We start from the raw sequence: 19,657 nt of genomic DNA, 5'->3' as shown, positions 1-19,657 counted from the left end.
TGTGCGAGGCGTTGGCTCTAACTGAACCCGAGCGAGGCGTTGGGCTCTAACTGAACCCGAGCGATCGGTCGATGGCTGTTAACTGAACCCGATCGAGCGATTCCTTCGCTACTGCTGCTAACTTAAGCCGATCGATGCTACCTCTGGAAGAATAATGAGTGTTGCTGGGGGGTTTGGATGACCAGTTCCTAGTGGGGGTGGATGAACAGGACCCCGTGGTGTTGCCTCTGGATGAACAGGACCCTGTGGTGTTGCCTCTGGATGAACAGGACCCCGATCGATCGAGCCGGTTGGGGCAGGATGAACATGACCCCGTGGAGGGATGGATGAACTGGACCACCCCATGGAGGGCAGGATGAACAGTAGACGGTGGAGGGCAGGATGAACAGTAGCCCGTGGAGGGGTGGTTGAACAGGAGCCCGTGGAGAGGGCTGGTTGAACAGTAGCCGGTGGAGTAGTGCGCGGTGGAGGCTGGATGAACAGGAGCCCGTGAATGAACACTCGCAGGTGGAGGCTGGAGGAGTTCGACGGTGGATGAATAGTAGCTCGTGGAGGCTGGAGGGGGTCGACGGTGGAGATGAACAGTATCCCGTGGAGTCCCGTTTTGCGGTACGCCACACTCCTCCCGATGAACAGGACCCCCGTTTCGACCGTAGCGCTCCAACACAAGTCCGTTTCCTCCGTTTTGCGGTACGCCACACCCCTCCCGATCAATAGGACCCCCGTTTTGACCATAGGAGGTCTGTTTCCTCCGTTTTGCGGTACGCCACAGCCCTCCCGATGAACAGGATCCCGTTTCGAACGTGGCCGGTCGAACACAAGGTCGTTTCCTCCGTTCTACGGTACGCGAGGCCTCGTTTCCATCGCCTGTTCCGTCCAAGCCCTCCTGATGAACACGACTGAAAGTGCAACTATCCCTAGGTGGTTTTGGTAATTCATAACAACATATAGCTCATTGAGCTAATGCTATTCCAAGATGATTATTTCAAGAAAGCTGAATGATTGGCATGGCATGGATGGTCAAAGTGGAACCCTCAAAATGCTAAGGACAAAGGATTGGCTCAAGCTCAAAATCTCAAGACTCTTCATTTTATATTTTAGTGATCCAAGATCACATTGAGTCTTTAGGAAAAGCCAATACTATCAAGGAGGGATGAGGTGTTGCTTAATGAGCCTCTTGCTTCATGTGCTTAGTGATATGCTCCAAAACCCTCAACTACTTTCCCATATCCACATTTGACCTAAAACCTAAGCCAAACTCGGCCCTACCGATTCTTTCAACCCGGCGCCACCGAGTTTCACTTGTCATAGCCATTGCCAAACCCTAGCAATTCGGTTCTACCGATAGGGATCTCGGTCTCACCGAGATGGGATTGCAAACTCTCTGTTTCCCTTTTGTAACTTTTCGGTCTCACCGAAAGAGCGAATCGGTCCCACCGAGATTGCAATGTAAACTCACTGTTTCCTTTTCGTAACATTTCGGTCTCACCGAGAAGAGCGAATCGGTCCCACCGAGTTTATCTAACCAACTCTCTGGTTAGCTAATTACCAAAATCGGTCTCACCGAGTTTGTGTAATCGGTCTCACCGAGATTACATTATGCCCTAACCCTAACAAAATCGGTCCTACCGAGTTGCATGTCAGTCCCACCGAAAATCTCTAACGGTCACTAGGTTTACTATTTCGGTCCGACCGAGTTTGTTGATTCGGTCCCACCGAGATTGGTAAATTGTGTGTAGCGGTTGGATTTTGTGTGGAGGCTATATATACCCCTCCACCTCCTCTTCACTCGAAGAGAGAGCCATCAGAACACATCTACACTTCCGACTCATATGTTCTGAGAGAGAACCACCTACTCATGTGTTGAGACCAAGATATTCCATTCCTACCATATGAATCTTGATCTTTAGCCTTCCCCAAGTTGCTTTCCACTCAAATCTTCTTTCCACCAAATCCAAATCCTGTGAGAGAGAGTTGAGTGTTGGGGAGACTATCATTTGAAGCACAAGAGCAAGGAGTTCATCATCAACACACCATTTGTTACTTCTTGGAGAGTGGTGTCTCCTAGATTGGCTAGGTGTCACTTGGGAGCCTCCGACAAGATTGTGGAGTTGAACCAAGGAGTTTGTAACGGCAAGGAGATCGCCTACTTCGTGAAGATCTACCGCTAGTGAGGCAAGTCCTTCGTGGGCGATGGCCATGGTGTGATAGACAAGGTTGCTTCTTCATGGACCCTTCGTGGGTGGAGCCCTCCGTGGACTCGCGCAACCATTACCCTTCGTGGGTTGAAGTCTCCATCAACATGGATGTAGGATAACACCACCTATCCGAACCACGGGAAAAACATCCGTGTCTCCAATTGCATTTGAATTCTCCAAATCCTTCCCTTTATATTCTTGCAAGTTGCATGCTTTACTTTCCGCTGCCAATATACTCTTTGCATGCTTGCTTGAATTGTGTGATGATTGCTTGACTTGTCCTAAAATAGCTAAAATCTGCCAAGAACTAAAATTGGGAAAAGGTTAAGCTTTTATTTGGTCAAGTAGTCTAATCACCCCCCCTCTAGACATACTTTCGATCCTACAAGTGGTATCAGAGCTTTGGTCTCCATTTGCTTTGATTTCCATAGCTTTTGGTGGTCATAGCCTTGGTTTCACAACCTAGGAGAGTATGGCGTCTAGCAAGGGAAATTATCACCGTAGAGGTCCTTACTTTGATGGTACTAATTTTGCTAGTTGGAAGCATAAACTGAAAATGCATATTCTTGGACATAACCCCGTCGTTTGGGCTATTGTGTGTGTTGGTTTGCAAGGTGACTTCTTTGATGGGAGAGAACCAAACCGTGAAGCTACCGCGGATGAGTTGAAGATGCTGCAATACAATGCTCAAGCTTGTGATATTCTCTTCAACGGATTGTGCCCCGAAGAATTCAACAAAATCAGCCGTCTTGAGAATGCAAAGGAAATTTGGGACACTTTGATTGATATGCACAAAGGTACCGACTCCGTCAAGGAATCCAAATTGGATGTGCTTCAAAGTCAACTTGACAAGTTCAAAATGAAGGATGGTGAAGGTGTCGCTGAAATGTACTCTAGGCTTGCTCTCATCACAAATGAGATTGCCGGCTTAGGAAGTGAAGAGATGACCGATAGATTCATCATCAAGAAGATTCTAAGAGCCTTGGATGGAAAATATGATACCGTGTGCACATTGATCCAAATGATGCCCAACTACAAAGATCTCAAGCCAACGGAGGTAATTGGAAGAATTATTGCTCATGAGATGTCACTTAAGGATAAAGAGGAACTTCACAACAAATCAAGTGGTGCCTACAAAGCCTCATGAGAAGCCCCTACATCATCAAGTGACAAACAAAACTTCAATGAAGAATTGAGCTTAATGGTGAAGAACTTCAACAAGTTCTACAAGAGTAGAAGCAAAGATAGAAGCTCCAAGTCAAGGTCCTACAATGACAAAAGATCTTCTAGTCGAGAGCGAAACTGCTACAATTGTGGAAGACCCGGACACTATTCCAATGAGTGTACGGCTCCCTACAAGAGAAGAGAAGACTCTCCAAAAAGAATAAGCAAAAGAGAAGAATCACCTCCAAGAGAGAGAAGGAGTAGAGATGATCGTTATGAACGAAGATACTCACGGAGAAGCAAGGATTCGGAAAGGAAGGAAAAATCATCAAGGAGCTACACAAAACGAAGACATCAAGCTCATGTTGGTGAATGGGTATCCGGCTCCGACTCCGACGACCACTCCGAGAGAAGTTATCATTCCGATTCCGAATATACTCAAGATGAAGGTGTTGCCAGTCTAGCACTTGTGTCAACCAACTCCTACGACATATTTGACTCACCAAATGAAGGAATTGGAAGATGCTTCATGGCCAAAGGTCCTAAGGTAACACACCCCGAGTATGTTGATTTTAATAGTGATGAAGATGACTTGTTAGGTGATGATTTGCTTGTTGACAACTCTAGTGATGAATAGTATGATGAAACGTCAATTAATCATGCTAATCAAGATAAAACGAATGACAATGATAAGGAGAAGATTGAGGCTCTAACTAATGAACTAAACACTCTCAAGTTAGCTCATGAAACTATCTTCAAAGATCATCGAGAACTTTTAAGAGCTCATGAGAAGTTACGCTTTGAAAAGCTCAATCTTGAGCAAGAGCATGAGTTTTTAAAGGCAATCAATGATGATCTCCACAAGAAAAGTTCTTCTTACATTGCCAAGCGTTTACTCTTATCTACTTACATGCCTCAAGTCAAGTCTAGTAACAAGAACAAGAAAGATTCTTCTTCTAGTAGTAACAATGATCATGCTAAATCCAATATTGTTGCTTCTAGTACTTCTCTTGATTCCACTAATGATTCTCTTAGCCAAGTTACACTTGAGCAAGAAAATAGCTTATTGAAGGGAATTATAGAGAAAGGAGTGTACAAAAGCCTTACCGGGAGTAAGCAATTCGAGGAAATTGTGCGCAAGCAAGGAATGCACCGGAAGAATCAAGGTGTTGGTCTTGAACGAAAGTTCAATGCCAATGGAGTTGAGTGGGAAGAAGATCAATACCCCAAGACAAAGTTTATTCCTCAACAAGAGAAGTATGATACTTCCTTCAAGGGGACACAAGCTCAAGATGATCTTCCACCACAAGACTACAAGCAAAAAGGCAAGGACAAGCTTCAAGAGGAAATTGATGCATTCGAAGAAGCTCCTAAGACCCTAGTCAAGTGGATTCCCAAGACCACTTCAAGTTCCACTTCATCAAGTACGACTACAACTCCAAGGATTCCCATCAAGATGGTGTGGATCCAAAAGAAGAAGAACTAGAGAGTTCTTGAGGGTGACTCCGCCAACATACTTCACTCTTATTATTTTGGCAAGAACAAGTGCAATCAACTTCCACATCTTGCACTAGTTCAAGGAGTCACAAACCCTCTTGTTGGCAAGACAAGGGACAAGGTAACCTAAAAGTTTTCATGGACATCATCTTGTGTGTGCATCACTCTATGTCAATGGATATCCTTGTTTGTTCCTTGTGGGACTAACCCATGTAGGTATTGAAAGTGCAATTCACTCAAATGGATAGCTCCAAGTGATATACATCAACATTGAGCATCCACATCTTCAACATCTACATGAAGTCATCATCGACAAAACCCAAGGTTAGTTCATCCCTCTTAGGGGGGATATCACATCTAGGGGGAGCTTTACTCTAAGACTTGAGCTAAAGCAACTCTAAAGATGTGAACACAACAATGCTTTATGTAAAAGTGGTAACCCCACTTGAGCTTAAACGATGAGTATGACCTATGTATGATCAAGTGTTCTCACTTGACTCCTAAGTCAATATACTCATATATAGATGACCTAGTCATCGCAATTGCTTGATAGATGCTAGAATTGGTTGTGCATGCTTTGTCACATATTTCAATTGCCATTTTATTGTGTGAGCATGTTGGTTGCATATTTTACTCATTCGAGGACATCCACTTGTTGTTTTGATTGTTTGGTTTTATTCCCTTTTGCCAAGTGGATGGACAAGAATGCCTAAGAACCTCCTCTAGCTATCTATGCTTTTCTCGTCTCAAACTCTATTCATGCTACATCACAAAATTTGATCAAGTCAGATTCGAACCACTCTGTGTGAGGAGCACTCGGAGTCCCCGATTCGTCATAGACTTAAACTTCCAAAACCTCTTTATGATTCTCGGTCTGACCGATATCCTTTCGGTCCTACCGAGATCATTAAGTTGATCTGAATTTTCGATCTCGGTGCAACCGATTTGAACCATTCGGTCACACCGAGTGAGTTGCAATAACTGTATACAGTTTTGCATCTCGGTGCCACCGAGTTGTTCCACTCGGTCACACCGACAGGGTCGGGCTATATATAGTCGTGGGCAAAAATTTGGAAATTTCTCCGAACCCCTTCGCCCGCGCGATAGCTCGCTCTGCCAACGTGGTCTCCGGATCGTCTCCTCGCCGCCAGCCGCCTCCAGTCGCTGGTCTCCATCGCCGTCAACGGAATTCTACCCCGCCATTGCCGCCATAGCGAGTCTCCGCCGAACTAGGGTATGGACTCGATCACAGTGCTATTCCCCGTCCGATTCCTAGCACATTGTGTTCTTAATGATTCTTGCCATGATTGAAACACTCCTATCCAGTCAATGCGTTCGTAGATTAGTTTTGATTCGAAATTTTTAGGGTTAGGTTTCCGCCGAAACCATCTTGGACCCATCGAGTTGAAAAACTCGGTCCCACTGATTTGGCTTATGCCATTGCACAAGTGAGACTCGGTCTGACCGAGAATTACTTATCGGTGTGACCGATTTTGGAACTTTGTGAAACCCTAGCAGTCTCGGTGCCACCGAACTGTGACTCGGTCTGACCGAGTTCACCAGTTTAGGTTCCAAAACTGCTTCAGTATCACCGAGTTTAAAAATCGGTAGATCCGAGATGATTTCAGTGGGAAACTAAAACTAAGTTTTTGAATCATTCTTTTGCAAAAATCTCTGCATTTTATGATGCTCATCCACTCTACCTCATCTATAAACTATTCACAGGGTCAGCAGTCAGCTTGTTCATCATGTCAGATCAGAGTGACAGCCAGAATGTGTCAGAACAGCAAGTGCACATGAGTGAGGGCACTAGTCCCTCCAGCTCTTCAGTTGAAGGCAGCAGGAGCACCCCTAGCAATCTGCCAAAAGCTGCCACCAGACAGAGGAAGAAGAGAACTTCAGATTCTGAGGATGAAGATTATGTGGCAGAGGAAGAGGAAGCCACATCAAAGAGAATTGTGCTCAAGAAGGAATATGGCTCAGCTCAAGGCACAAAGCCAGGCTTAAAAGTCAAAAAGCCAGCAGGTAGGTAGCCTATGCCAAAGGCTAGAGCTTCAACTCAGACTCCTGAAAAGCCTGCAACCATAGAGCCAGTTGCTGCTGAAGGAAAGAAAAGGAAGGAAAGGGTCAAGAAGACCGTAGCCAGAGTGCTTGGAAAGGCTTCCATCATGGAAGAAGAGGAAGAAGAAGAGGTTTCTGCACCAGCACCTAAGGCACCTAAGCTTATGGGTGATGCTATCAGGACAGGGGCTGCTGCATCCAAGCCCAAAGAAGCACCCAAAGCTGCCTCCAAGCCAAAGTCTGCCCCAAAGAGAAATACGAGGAGCATACCTGCAACTGAGAAGAACAAGGCCCCAGTGCCTGAAGCTGCTGAAGAAGATGATGAAGAGCATGTTCTGAGAAAGTTCAAGCCCAAGATCCCAGACCACAATGATGCTCATCCTGTGGCTGAGGACATGAAGCTCAGAAGAGACTCGGGGCTGAGGAAGTGGAGAGAAGCAGATCCATATGCTTCAAGGAGAAGGACTGTTGTTGATTACAGGTTTCACACCAAGGAACAGCAAGATTTCTATGAGACAGTTTTGTTGGACAAGAAGCCCATAGTTTGTGACATGAGATGGGTCAATTGGGAGTACATCAAGGACAATGAAGAACACTACCCTGGAGTGTATGACAGCTTCAATGCTTATGGAGTAGCAGACTTTGTTGGGCAGAAGCTCACAAAGTGGAACGAGGAACTCATTATGCAATTCTACTCCACAGCACATTTCTACCCAGATGGAAAGATCACATGGATGTCTGAAGGTACGAGGTACCAATCTACTGTTGCTGAGTGGGCACAGCTCATCAATGCCCCAGAGGAGCATGAGGATGACTTGGATATCTATGCCAAGAAGAAGATGGACCACAACTCTATGTCCAATATGTACAAGGAAATTCCAAACGAGGCACTTGATACTTTCAAGTTTGGGTCTGTGCATTATCTTCTATCAGGGCTACCAACCATCAACTGGATCCTTAGGCACACTCTATTGCCCAAGTCAGGTGATCACAAGATGATCAGAGGCCATGCAATCAATTTGCTTCATGTATTTGATGTGCCTCAGAAATTCAAGGTCATGAGCCTCATAGTAGAGACCATTAAGAGGACAGCAGCTGATCAGAAGAGGAGCTGTGGATATGCCCCACAAATTCAGGAATTAATCAACTCCAAGATGGGCACAGGCATATACTTATTGGACAAGGAACACCTACCCATCCATCTAGATTTTGAAGATAATCAAGTTGTCATGAATGAGAATGAACCATCATCTGCACAAGCACAAGCAAAGAAGGAGCAGGCAAGGAAGGAGAAAGCTGCCAAGATGCCAACTCAAGAGGAGGCATCTGAGTATTTCTTGAAAACCAAACAAGAGCAGCTTGGTTACTTGATTGCATCCACACTGAGGATTGAGCAAGGACTGGCCACCCTCACTCAGAATCAGCAGAGCTTAGAGAGGATCATGGAACAAAAGTTCTATGACTTGGATGTCAAAGTAACAGAGATTCAGTCTGCAGTGGAACAACTTCAGGATGACATGCAGGAGAGGAGAGGCAAGACTACAACTGATGCATTTGCCAGAGTGCCAAGAGCTCAGAGATCACATGTAGTGCCAGTTGCTGCCACCAGAGCCACCACTTCTGCACCAACTACAGCTTCAGTTCCACCAGCTCCAGCATCTACTTCAGCCTCAACTCCAACCACGTCTACAGAAGGCTTCGTCCTTGGAGTGCTCCGGACTCCACCACCACCAGAAGATCAAGCCTGAGAGTCGATCTAGCACTATGCATTTTCTAGGAACTTTTTGGTAACTTGTTGCCAAAGGGGGAGAAAAATGTATAGATCATAGGCTTCGAGAGAGAGAGAGTGTTGTTTTTTCTCTCTTGCTTTATTTGGTGGTTTTTCGAACTTTGTTTGCTTTTGAGTGCTTGAGATACTATGCCGTTATCTGTGAGACATTGATGATCATGTGTTTGATCATAAGCTACACTTAATGCTTGGTGAATGCTATTATCTTATCTATCTTATGTGATCATTCACTTTTCTTGGTGATGAGTGCATGTATTTCATTCTTATCATTTTAAGCGCTCCACCAAGATGTATGTGACATGGAAGAGTAACCCATGACTCTAACCCTTTGTGCATTTGCAGTCCAAAGCAAATCTTAAATAGGCACAAATTTAGGGGGAGCTCTTACTTATCACATACTTCTCAAAGCGACGATATATTTCATGCTTATTATCATTTGTCGAAGCTTTGATCTATATGTTGTCATCAATTACCAAAAAGGGGGAGATTGAAAGTGCAACTATCCCTAGGTGGTTTTGGTAATTCATAACAACATATAGCTCATTGAGCTAATGCTATTCCAAGATGATTATTTCAGGAAAGCTCAATGATTGGCATGGCATGGATGGTGAAAGTGGAACCCTCAAAATGCTAAGGACAAAGGATTGGCTCAAGCTCAAAAGCTCAAGACTCTTCATTTTATATTTTAGTGATCCAAGATCACATTGAGTCTTTAGGAAAAGCCAATACTATCAAGGAGGGATGAGGTGTTGCTTAATGAGCCTCTTGCTTCATGTGCTTAGTGATATGCTCCAAAACCCTCAACTACTTTCCCATATCCACATTTGACCTAAACCCTAAGCCAAACTCGGCCCTACCGATTCTTTCAACCCGGCGCCACCGAGTTTCACTTGTCATAGCCATTGCCAAACCCTAGCAATTCGGTTCTACCGATAGGGATCTCGGTCTCACCGAGATGGGATTGCAAACTCTCTGTTTCCCTTTTGTAACTTTTCGGTCTCACCGAAAGAGCGAATCGGTCCCACCGAGATTGCAATGTAAACTCATTGTTTCCTTTTCGTAACATTTCGGTCTCACCGAGAAGAGCGAATCGGTCCCACCGAGTTTATCTGACCAACTCTCTGGTTAGCTAATTACCAAAATAGGTCTCACCGAGTTTGTGTAATCGGTCTCACCGAGATTACGTTATGCCCTAACCCTAACAAAATCGGTCCTACCGAGTTGCATGTCAGTCCCACCGAAAATCTCTAACGGTCACTAGGTTTACTATTTCGGTCCGACCGAGTTTGTTGATTCGGTCCCACCGAGATTGGTAAATTGTGTGTAACGGTTGGATTTTATGTGGAGGCTATATATACCCCTCCACCTCCTCTTCACTCGAAGAGAGAGCCATCAGAACACATCCACACTTCCAACTCATATGTTCTGAGAGAGAACCACCTACTCATGTGTTGAGACCAAGATATTCCATTCCTACCATATGAATCTTGATCTCTAGCGTTCCCCAAGTTGCTTTCCACTCAAATCTTCTTTCCACCAAATCCAAATCCTGTGAGAGAGAGAGTTGAGTGTTGGGGAGACTATCATTTGAAGCACAAGAGCAAGGAGTTCATCATCAAAACACCATTTGTTACTTCTTGGAGAGTGGTGTCTCCTAGATTGGCTAGGTGTCACTTGGGAGCCTCCGACAAGACTGTGGAGTTGAACCAAGGAGTTTGTAAGGGCAAGGAGATCGCCTACTTCGTGAAGATCTACCGCTAGTGAGGCAAGTCCTTCGTGGGCAATGGCCATGGTGGGATAGACAAGGTTGCTTCTTCGTGGACCCTTCGTGGGTGGAGCCCTCCGTGGACTCGCGCAACCGTTACCCTTCGTGGGTTGAAGTCTCCATCAACGTGGATGTAGTATAGCACCACCTATCCGAACCACGGGAAAAACATCCATGTCTCCAATTGCGTTTGAATTCTCCAAACCCTTCCCTTTATATTCTTGCAAGTTGCATGCTTTACTTTCCGCTGCCAATATACTCTTCGCATGCTTGCTTGAATTGTGTGATGATTGCTTGACTTGTCCTAAAATAGCTAAAATCTGCCAAGAACTAAAATTGGGAAAAGGTTAAGCTTTTATTTGGTCAAGTAGTCTAATCACCCCCATCTAGACATACTTTCGATCCTACAACGACACATTCCGTTGCCTCCCCATGAACACGACGCATTCCGTTGCCTCCCCATGAACACGACACATTCCGTTGCCTCCCCATGAACACGACGACGATGCTGTTTCTCCGTTCCAACCCAGCCATGTACACGAGCCCTGGCCGTACGTATGCGCGAGTAGGCGTTCGAGACCCCGCCCGTATGTACACATACGTGGCCGTATTTTCTTTCTTGCACCCTGGCTGCCTCTACTACGACACGTGCCCGCCTCTACATCGACCAGTATATATGTACATACACGTTCGCGACCAGAATGACAATGCTACGTACGCTTTGACCAGGTGGGTCCCGACTGTCAGGCACTTCCTTGCATGCGAAGATGTAGCTGGTGGGTCCCAGCAGTCAGGGGACGAAATACGGTGGCCCGTCTGGTGGGTCCCGCTGTCAGGTGGAGGAATAATTATTTTGCACATAATAAGGAGGCACTTCCTTGCTGCGGCCATGGACCCAGCTGTCAGCCTCTCCACGTACAGCCAACATCCGATGGAAGCCGTTCCTTGACCACGTTGACCACGCCGCGCCGAGAGCACCAGGGCGGTGGACGACGGCGAGGCCTAGGAAGGGGATGACGCGGAGCCGGGGAAGACGCGGCAGTGGATGCCCACGCGTAGAGGAGTACGAGGGTTCACTGGTTCGCTGCGGTGTGAGGCTGCCGTCGCCATAGAATAACAGGGGGTGTGGGTGAGTAGAGGGATGGCCTGGCCAGCGGTAGGAGTAGTATGGGGCGGTGAGGCCTCCGCCGCATCACAGTCAGCCACGGGAGGCAAGAGCACGAGGCACGACCGGCGCTGGTTTGGGCGGCTGGAGCAAGAAGACCAGAGGTTGAAGAAGCACTACGCCAATGGATGGACATCATACGGTCACTGGAGCTAGAATCATGCATATTGACTAAGTTGACAAAGCCCTCCGTCCCCGTCAACTTAGTAGGCCCACAAGTCAGCCTGCCACTATACTAGGTCCCAGCTAACAGGGGGAGTATTCATTTTTTTGTGTGTAATAAGGAGGCACTTCCTTGCGTGCGAAGATATAGCTAGTGGGTCCGAGCTGTCAGCGGCGGTAATGTTTTTTTCGCGAAATACAGAGGCCCTTTCGGTGGCTCCCTGATGTCAGGTGGAGGAATCATTATTTTGCGCGTAATAAGGAGGCATTTCCTTGCGTGCGGCCGTGGACCCAGCTGTCGGCCTCTCCACGTAAAGTTCACTTCAGATGCATGTTGGTCGTTGACCAAGTTGACCAGGTCGCGCCGAGAGCACCCGGGCGGTGGACGACGGCGAGGCCTAGGAATGGGACGACACGGAGGCAGGGAAGACTCGGCAGTTGTTTCGCATGCGGAGGGGAGTATGACTGTACGAGGGTTTACTGGTTCGTCTGCCGCCGCCGGAGAATAACAACAGGTGTGGGTGAGTAGAGGGATGGCTAGGCCGGCGATGGGAGTATGGTGGGGCAGTGAGGCCTGCATGGCAGCAGAGCTGGCCGCAGGGAGGAGGGAGCAGGCAGTCCCGCCGGCGCCTGTTTGAGCGGCTGGAGCAGGAAGAGCAGAGATTGAAGAAGCACGACGGCCATTGGATGGCCATCCAACAGTTACTGCTTGTGCGTCAACCTTTTTTTAGGAAAGCCTCAAATATGTGGAAAACAGCATAGAGCCTATCTGCCATTATTTCTAATAATTTACAGTTCATTTGCTAATTATTAAGGTTCTTTTGGAGCCCATATTCTTTTTATTAGAATTACAGCCCATATTGTGGCCACGGTTAAAAAATTATACAAAATTTTGCATATTTCGGTGCGGTCCGAACTGTTTTTAATCCCAAAATTTCGACTCACATTCAAACTGATTTTAAAAATAAATGTATATCAATATGAAATCCAACAAATTCTCCATGCATAAAAATTAATGTAATTTCAAATCTCGAAATGAAAAAAAGATATTTGAAACTAATTGCCGGTTTGATGTGTTTTAAAATGTACATCCCATTTCTCATTACTGATGGGCCATTTTCTCGGCCAGCCGAATGAAAGCTCTCCTCGTCTTGAAAGATTTGCAGCCCAACAGGCCTGAAAAGCGACTTACTTGGCAAATCACAAAAAAACTGGGCTGTGGCCATGGACCCAGCTGTCAGCCGCTCCACGTACAGTACTCTTCTGATGGAATGTCGTTGACCATGTTGACCACGCCGCGCCGAGAGCACCAAGGCGGTGGACGACGGTGAGGCCTAGGAAGGAGACGACGCGGAGCCAGGGAAAACGCGGCAGTGGATGCCCACGCGGAGAGGAGTACGAGGGTTCACTGGATCGGCTGCGGTGTGAGGCTGCCGTCGCGACAGGGCCTGGCTAGCGGTGGGAGTAGTAGGGGGCGATGAGGCCTCATCGGCAGCACATCCGGCCACTTGAGGCAGGAGTAGGCGGTCTCCCCGGCGCTGGTTTGGGCGGCTGGTGCAAGAAGAGCAGCGATTGAAGAAGCAGCAGGACCGTTCGATTCAAATCCAATGGTTACTGCTGCTAGAATCGTTTGTTGACTAAGTTGACAAGCCCTGCGTACGCAACAACTTAGTAGGCCCACAGGTCAGCCTCCCAACCGGTGCGCCCCAGATGTCAGTGGGAGGAATCATTTTTTCGTGTAATAAGGGGGCAGTTGATTGCGTGCGGCCAGGCCAGCGAAGGGAGTAGGGTGGGCCGGGGAAGCCTGCGCGGCATCATAGCGGGCCACAAGAGGAGGGAGCAGGTAGACCCACCAGCGCTAGTTTAGGCGGCTGGAGCAGGAAGATCAGAGATTGAAGAAGCACGTCGGCCGTTGGATGGACATCCAACACTAACTGCTGCTAGAATCGTGTGTTCACTGACAAAGCCTTGCGTAAACAAGTCAACCTCGAAATCTATGGCGTGTACAACCCATTTGCTATTATTTTTATAATTTTTACTCATTTTCTAATTCATATGGAATTTATTGCAGCCCATTTTCCATTTTTAGAATTGCTGGCCATTTTCTGGTCTGTACCAGGGTCAAAAAATTAACTAAATATGTGGGAAATTTTGAAAATTCGCAAATTTTTGTTGGGGAACGAAATATTCTTAATCCAAAAATTAATAGCCAAACTAAAACAAATTTGAAAATAAATTAGTACTGTGTCATGTTAAATCCAATGAAATACGTATAAGATATCAATGAAGAACAAAAACAAAAAAATAAACTTATATCCCATTTGCTATAATTTTTTTGGAATTTTCAACCCCTTTTGATAATACTTTTAGCAGACATTGACCATACTCTTATGATAGGCCGGAATGCATCCCTCCTCGTCTTGAAAGATTTGCAGCCCAGTAATTCGGAGAAAACAAATAGGCCTAGCTTGGGTATTCTTCAAAAAGAAATACTAGGCTACCTATTTTCCCAAAGAACTGGTGCATGAGCATTTAGCTTTATTTATTTATTTATTTATTTACTTATTTATGTTTAGGGGACCACGAGCATGTACCTGGGCCGGATTCATGTGAGAGCCTCCCTTCCAGTTAATTATGGGCTTCTCTATTGGGCCTTCATCAGTGGGCTGCATGTTATCAACAAGTGGAAAATGTGTTCCGAGTTTCAAAAAAAAATGTGTTCCATACGATAAATAGTATGTGCTACGTACGGTACGGGGCACTAAAGGATCGAACCGTGCAACGACTTCCAAAACATTGTGTTTGTCATTCTAACAACACATTTATTCAACCAACAGACGAAATATACTACTGATTGTACATTGAAAACAGCAGCAGCAACCAGGGCTGGGGTGCAATAGAAGCAGTAAGCAGGCAGAAGAGTGAAGACGCAGCTCTCTCTTCCAAACCAAACATCAGCCATCATTACAAAAGGGCTACCAAAAAAGAACAAGTGTATGCATCAAACTAAATAAAGATCCTACTACACCAAGTGTACGCATCTAACTAACTAGCTCAGTTAGATGTTACTATTTATTAAGCTGTGGAGATTGGCTGACGGCTTGAACTAGATGGGTGCCTGACGGGGGAAACTCTAGCTAGCAGGTCAAAGTCTGATACTTGCGACCCTCTCTCCTACTTTGGGCTGCAGAGCGTGGCGGCACATATCAGGGTATGGTGCATGCAGAGACGCATGGTACGCTGTGTACACACAATTTTGCCTGATGAACGAAACCACGCTACCATCATGATCCTTGCCGTCGGTTATCTCCTGGTTAATCGGATAATTCAGTCTGGCAAACAGAGATCGTGTACCAAGGCTACTTACCAGCCTCCAGTCAAAAATTCCTGAAGGCCCAGAGAAGCTGGGATCCTACTCAAAGAGCTTGCAGTGACTGTGATTGTATTCCGCGAAACAACACGTCCGGTACGTGCGAACGATCATCAATCTTTCGCCGTCGTCTGATCGAGCCAAGAACCACCTACAACTGCCATGCCACTTTTCTTTGAAAGGTTCTGGGATTAGGAAGGGTAGGGACACCAGGCGGCCTACAACATCATATCAAGTTGGAGTCAAATAAAAAAGGGCTCTTGGTTTAGTCAATCTCAAGAACAGCATGTTATGAGCATGAATATTTTTCAGCAAATGTTGGCAGTAATATAAGCAAGCCATCATGATATCATAGGAAAGTAACATACTGCTGTAACAACCATTTGTAGCGATGACTGGAGTAGGCCAGCAATACGTCCAGCCATCGAAGGAGTCGACAGCGTAAATGAAGCCCTTGTGTTCAATGGCATTAGAGAACCATGGAGGATGTATGATCCTGTGATGGACGTGCAGATTTATCCACTTACCGCAGTGACCTGTCAGATAGGCGAGACCGCGGTTGGAGAACGCAATTAGCCTGAAGTCTTCATAATTCACAGATCTTGTGGGCACTTGGCAGATTACAACCTTGAGCAAATCAAACTTGGTATCATGTTGGCTACTGTAAGATTCCGAGTATTCTGGGCCACGGTGCCAAAGCAGTGCAGCGTTAATCGAAGGAAGGGGGATCAATCGCCGGGTGTAGACCTCCACGAGCATCCAGCTGCCGCGACCTTCGACGAGCACCATCCAAGACGTGTTCATGCCGACCCAGTACATACCGTTAATGTAGTTGAGGCTGACGGGGATCGGATCACAGTCAAGGGGGTTGATGCTCGCCACCCTACGATCGTCATGCTGCGTGACATGCCGTTTCTGAAGATCAGGCGGCATCAGCAAGCAAGGAGCTGGCTCAAAAAGCTCCGACCTAAGGGCTTTGAGTAAACGGTACAGCCCCAACGAGCATGCGGCGAGTGACATGGTACTGAGATTGTCCACACGCGAAACAATGAGCTTGATTACCTCTGTGGGGAGCGAATTCCAGCCACTCTTTCAGCGGACGCTGCTCGGTTTTGCCATTGTTAGTGCTTGGGTTTCGGACGAGGGGGGGGGAGGCGCCTTAGCGGGGATGGAAGATTGGACGAGATTATGTGCCGACAAAGATGGAGAAGCGAATATGTGCTGCGGGAAGTGGACAGGAGATGATGACTACAGCACGCCGCTTGACTTACGAGACACATACCAGCAGCGTAGGGTCATGTTGATACCAGGCAACTTGCTTGAGTGATCACAGTATTGGTACTCCCTACAATGCTATGCTCTAACATGCTTGAGTAGAGTAGTAGAGTAGGACTCTGCTCTACTACTAGCACCGGAGGAGTAGTATATTCTAATCTAAAATAGTTACAAACTTCAATGCCCGAGCGTGGAACGACTACGAACCATGCTCAAAGACCGTGTCTACGTGGTGTTTGGACATGGGCGACAACCTCAACGCCAACGGTGCTGCTCCCGTTGCACCGTATGTGTTTCTGTCCTTCCTGTTCGAAATCATCATAGAATTCATGTTTCTACTATGTATCCTACTACTATGCTAGTCCACATGATTAGTTTCATCTCTGTTATAGCCGTCATGATTTATTTTGTGCTTATTCGTATTAAATTTCGTAGTAACTTGATCATATATTCAACTAGCGCAACGTCCCCTACAGCCACTCCTATTTCATGGACGGCCTGGTCGATGTTGGAATTTTGCTAGTAGGCCTTTATAAGGTGAGCTCTTCTACCACTTGTATGAGCATGAGAAGAGGAGACCTACACACGCGCTCCTCCTCCTCGCTCGCCTCGCCACGCCACGCCTTGTCACGACACGCCGCAGGTTGCGGGATTGAGCCGAGCCGAGGACAGAGCTATACTCCCACGACCTACCCGGCCCGCACTATATAGTTTCTCACCACCGTTCCAGATCATTGCACCGCCAAGCAAGTCTTCTCCATCCCTCCTTTCGGTGTGCACCGGGAGAAGGGACAGCAGGCCTCCGAAACCCCGCCTCTCGTGATCCTGTACGGGAGAGGGGCGATTAGGTTTTTGGGGAGCGCACTCGCATGACTGCTGGCAGTGACGACTTCGCGAACGACGACTTCTTCCCCGACCTCAGCAACCTCATCCTCGACGACATGGGCGACAACATCAACACCGGCAACCAGTGAGATACAGGGTGTAGGAAGCAGTTTGGGAATTTGCATGCCTTTCCAACCAGTGAGATACTCCGTACAAAGTACGACAGAGAAATAACCACAGAGAAGGAAGCTAAAAGTAAACAATCAAACGAGCATTTTTGCATTTGTTTTGCATTGAATCGTTTCACAAGCTTGACTAGTGCTGTTTTTCTACTTTTACAAAAACCGCATCGTAATGTTAAAACGTGCATTTGCACGTACATAAGTAATAGTAGTACTCCCTCCGTCTAGGTGTATAAGGCTTCCCTCCTTCTTGGTCACGGTGCACAACCGAAGATGACTTATTGACCTGGACGGAGGGAGTAGCACAGTCTGCAAGCATATATCGAGAGAGACGTGTAGTGCGATAGTATATAGTAAAGTTTGTGCTATATGCACGTACTTGCAAAATGCGTACGAATACATAAGGTTTCCAAACTTTCCCTTTTACATACTTAATTAAGGACACTAAAAATTCCTGAACATTCAGGATTTATCATTTGCGTCCCAAAACTAATGAGATCGCCTTACGAAACAAAAATTATACTCCTCCTAAAAGCCATGATGCTCGCAGGAGAGCTTGCGGTGCGCCACGAGTGCCCTGGTGCGCGGCCGTTTCCCAGCGCGCCGACACAACGCCTCTTCCTCAGCCTCGCAACTCGCGAGGTGCTGATTGGCGGCTTGCCGGCGGGCGAGCGCGACCTCATCGGTGTTGTGATCCAGCGCCAACAGGTACTCCTCCTCGCTGGAAGCGTGCACCCGGTCCACGTACCGCTAAGCGTAGATGAGGCGCTTGGGCCCGAATGCACTCAGGGCGTTGGCACGGGCGTCCTCCGCCACCCTCACGGCCCTCGCACGAGCCTTCTACCAAAGAGCCAATCGCCTGACTCTCTCGGATGCGACATAGGCCTCCCAGGCAGCTTGTTCTGCGGTGCGCTTCTCTTCCCCGGCCTTCTTCTCCGCCTCTATTTTGGCGCGCTCTGCTGGAGGCAAAGCCTCCCACAAGGCGACATCCATTTCTTTCCAAAGCTCCTCAAGGCTGGGGGGCTCGGCGAGCAGCGCGACATTCTCCTCGTAGCAGGAAGCCGACGCGTCCCCCGGTGCGCGTGGTAGCGAGATTGGGAACGCTAACGCGTCCACCTCGACGCGTCGCGGCGAGGAGTGGAACACCGACGCGTCCTCCTCGACTAGTGGCGGCGAGGAACGGAATGGCGACGCTTCGCGTCGCGACGAGGAGCTGAACGCCGACGCATCCTCCTCGACTAGTGGCGGCGAGGAATGGAACGGCGACGCGTCGCGTAGCGGCGAGGAGCGGAACACCGACGCGTCCTCCTCGACTAGTGGCGGCGAGGAATGGAACGATGACGCATGAACGTCCGCGCGGTGCAGCGAGGGGCTCCTAGGGCTTAGGAGGGGCGATGCCATGGTGGTCTACGTGAGAGGGAGGGGGAGGAGATAGCGATGAACGTGAGGGGGAGGAGATTGCGATGTCGTGGGAGGTGCAGTATTTATAGCGAGCAATGGCACACCTACGTAAGATATGGACTGAGCTGCACTGGCTTAACTGCCGGTCCAGTTGCGTCACTGACATGTGGGCCAGACCCCTGTTGGGCCCATATGTCAGTGACCGAATGCACCTGTAGTTAAGTAACAGCTACGTGGGCATATTTTTTGGAGTAAATTACGGGGGAGCGAAGGGGTGGAAATATTGCTGGTCACAACGGATTGGATGAGCGTGGGGGGAGGAGAGTCATGCATGCAGATTTTTTCACACGGGGTGGAGTGGTGGGACCGCCGGAGGGAGAAGGAGAGTTTGGCAGGCATATTGTTTCCACACATGGAGAAGAAAAGATTTGGAGACGAACGGGCTTCCTGCAGGTATGGGGAACGGTGCATAATAAGTCATCTTGCATGCCGGGCTAGGTATAGTCTCAAGTCATTAAAAACAAACACGCCCCACACATGTTCATATTTCAAGGTGCACTAAATTATTGCGTGCGATGATTAAGGCTGGCCATAATGGTGGTATCTTAGCTCGTATCATGCACACGGGCGTAGCAAACATGCTGATGTGGCAAAGAATTAAAGAAGAGAGGGGGGTTAGAGTAACTAGTGTTCATGCATGCATTGGTAAACACATTTTTTGTGGAGAACGACAGCACTAGTTGAGTACTTTTGCAGACTTCAAAAACTATTCCACAATGTGTCAACATTCACAATGTCAAATC

This window comes from Triticum urartu, chromosome 3 (assembly GCF_003073215.2).
Source record: "Triticum urartu cultivar G1812 chromosome 3, Tu2.1, whole genome shotgun sequence".
In the NCBI taxonomy this organism is placed as follows: Eukaryota; Viridiplantae; Streptophyta; class Magnoliopsida; order Poales; family Poaceae; genus Triticum; species Triticum urartu.
The sequence above is the reverse complement of the archived record's forward strand: the minus strand, read 5'-3'. Positions refer to the sequence as shown.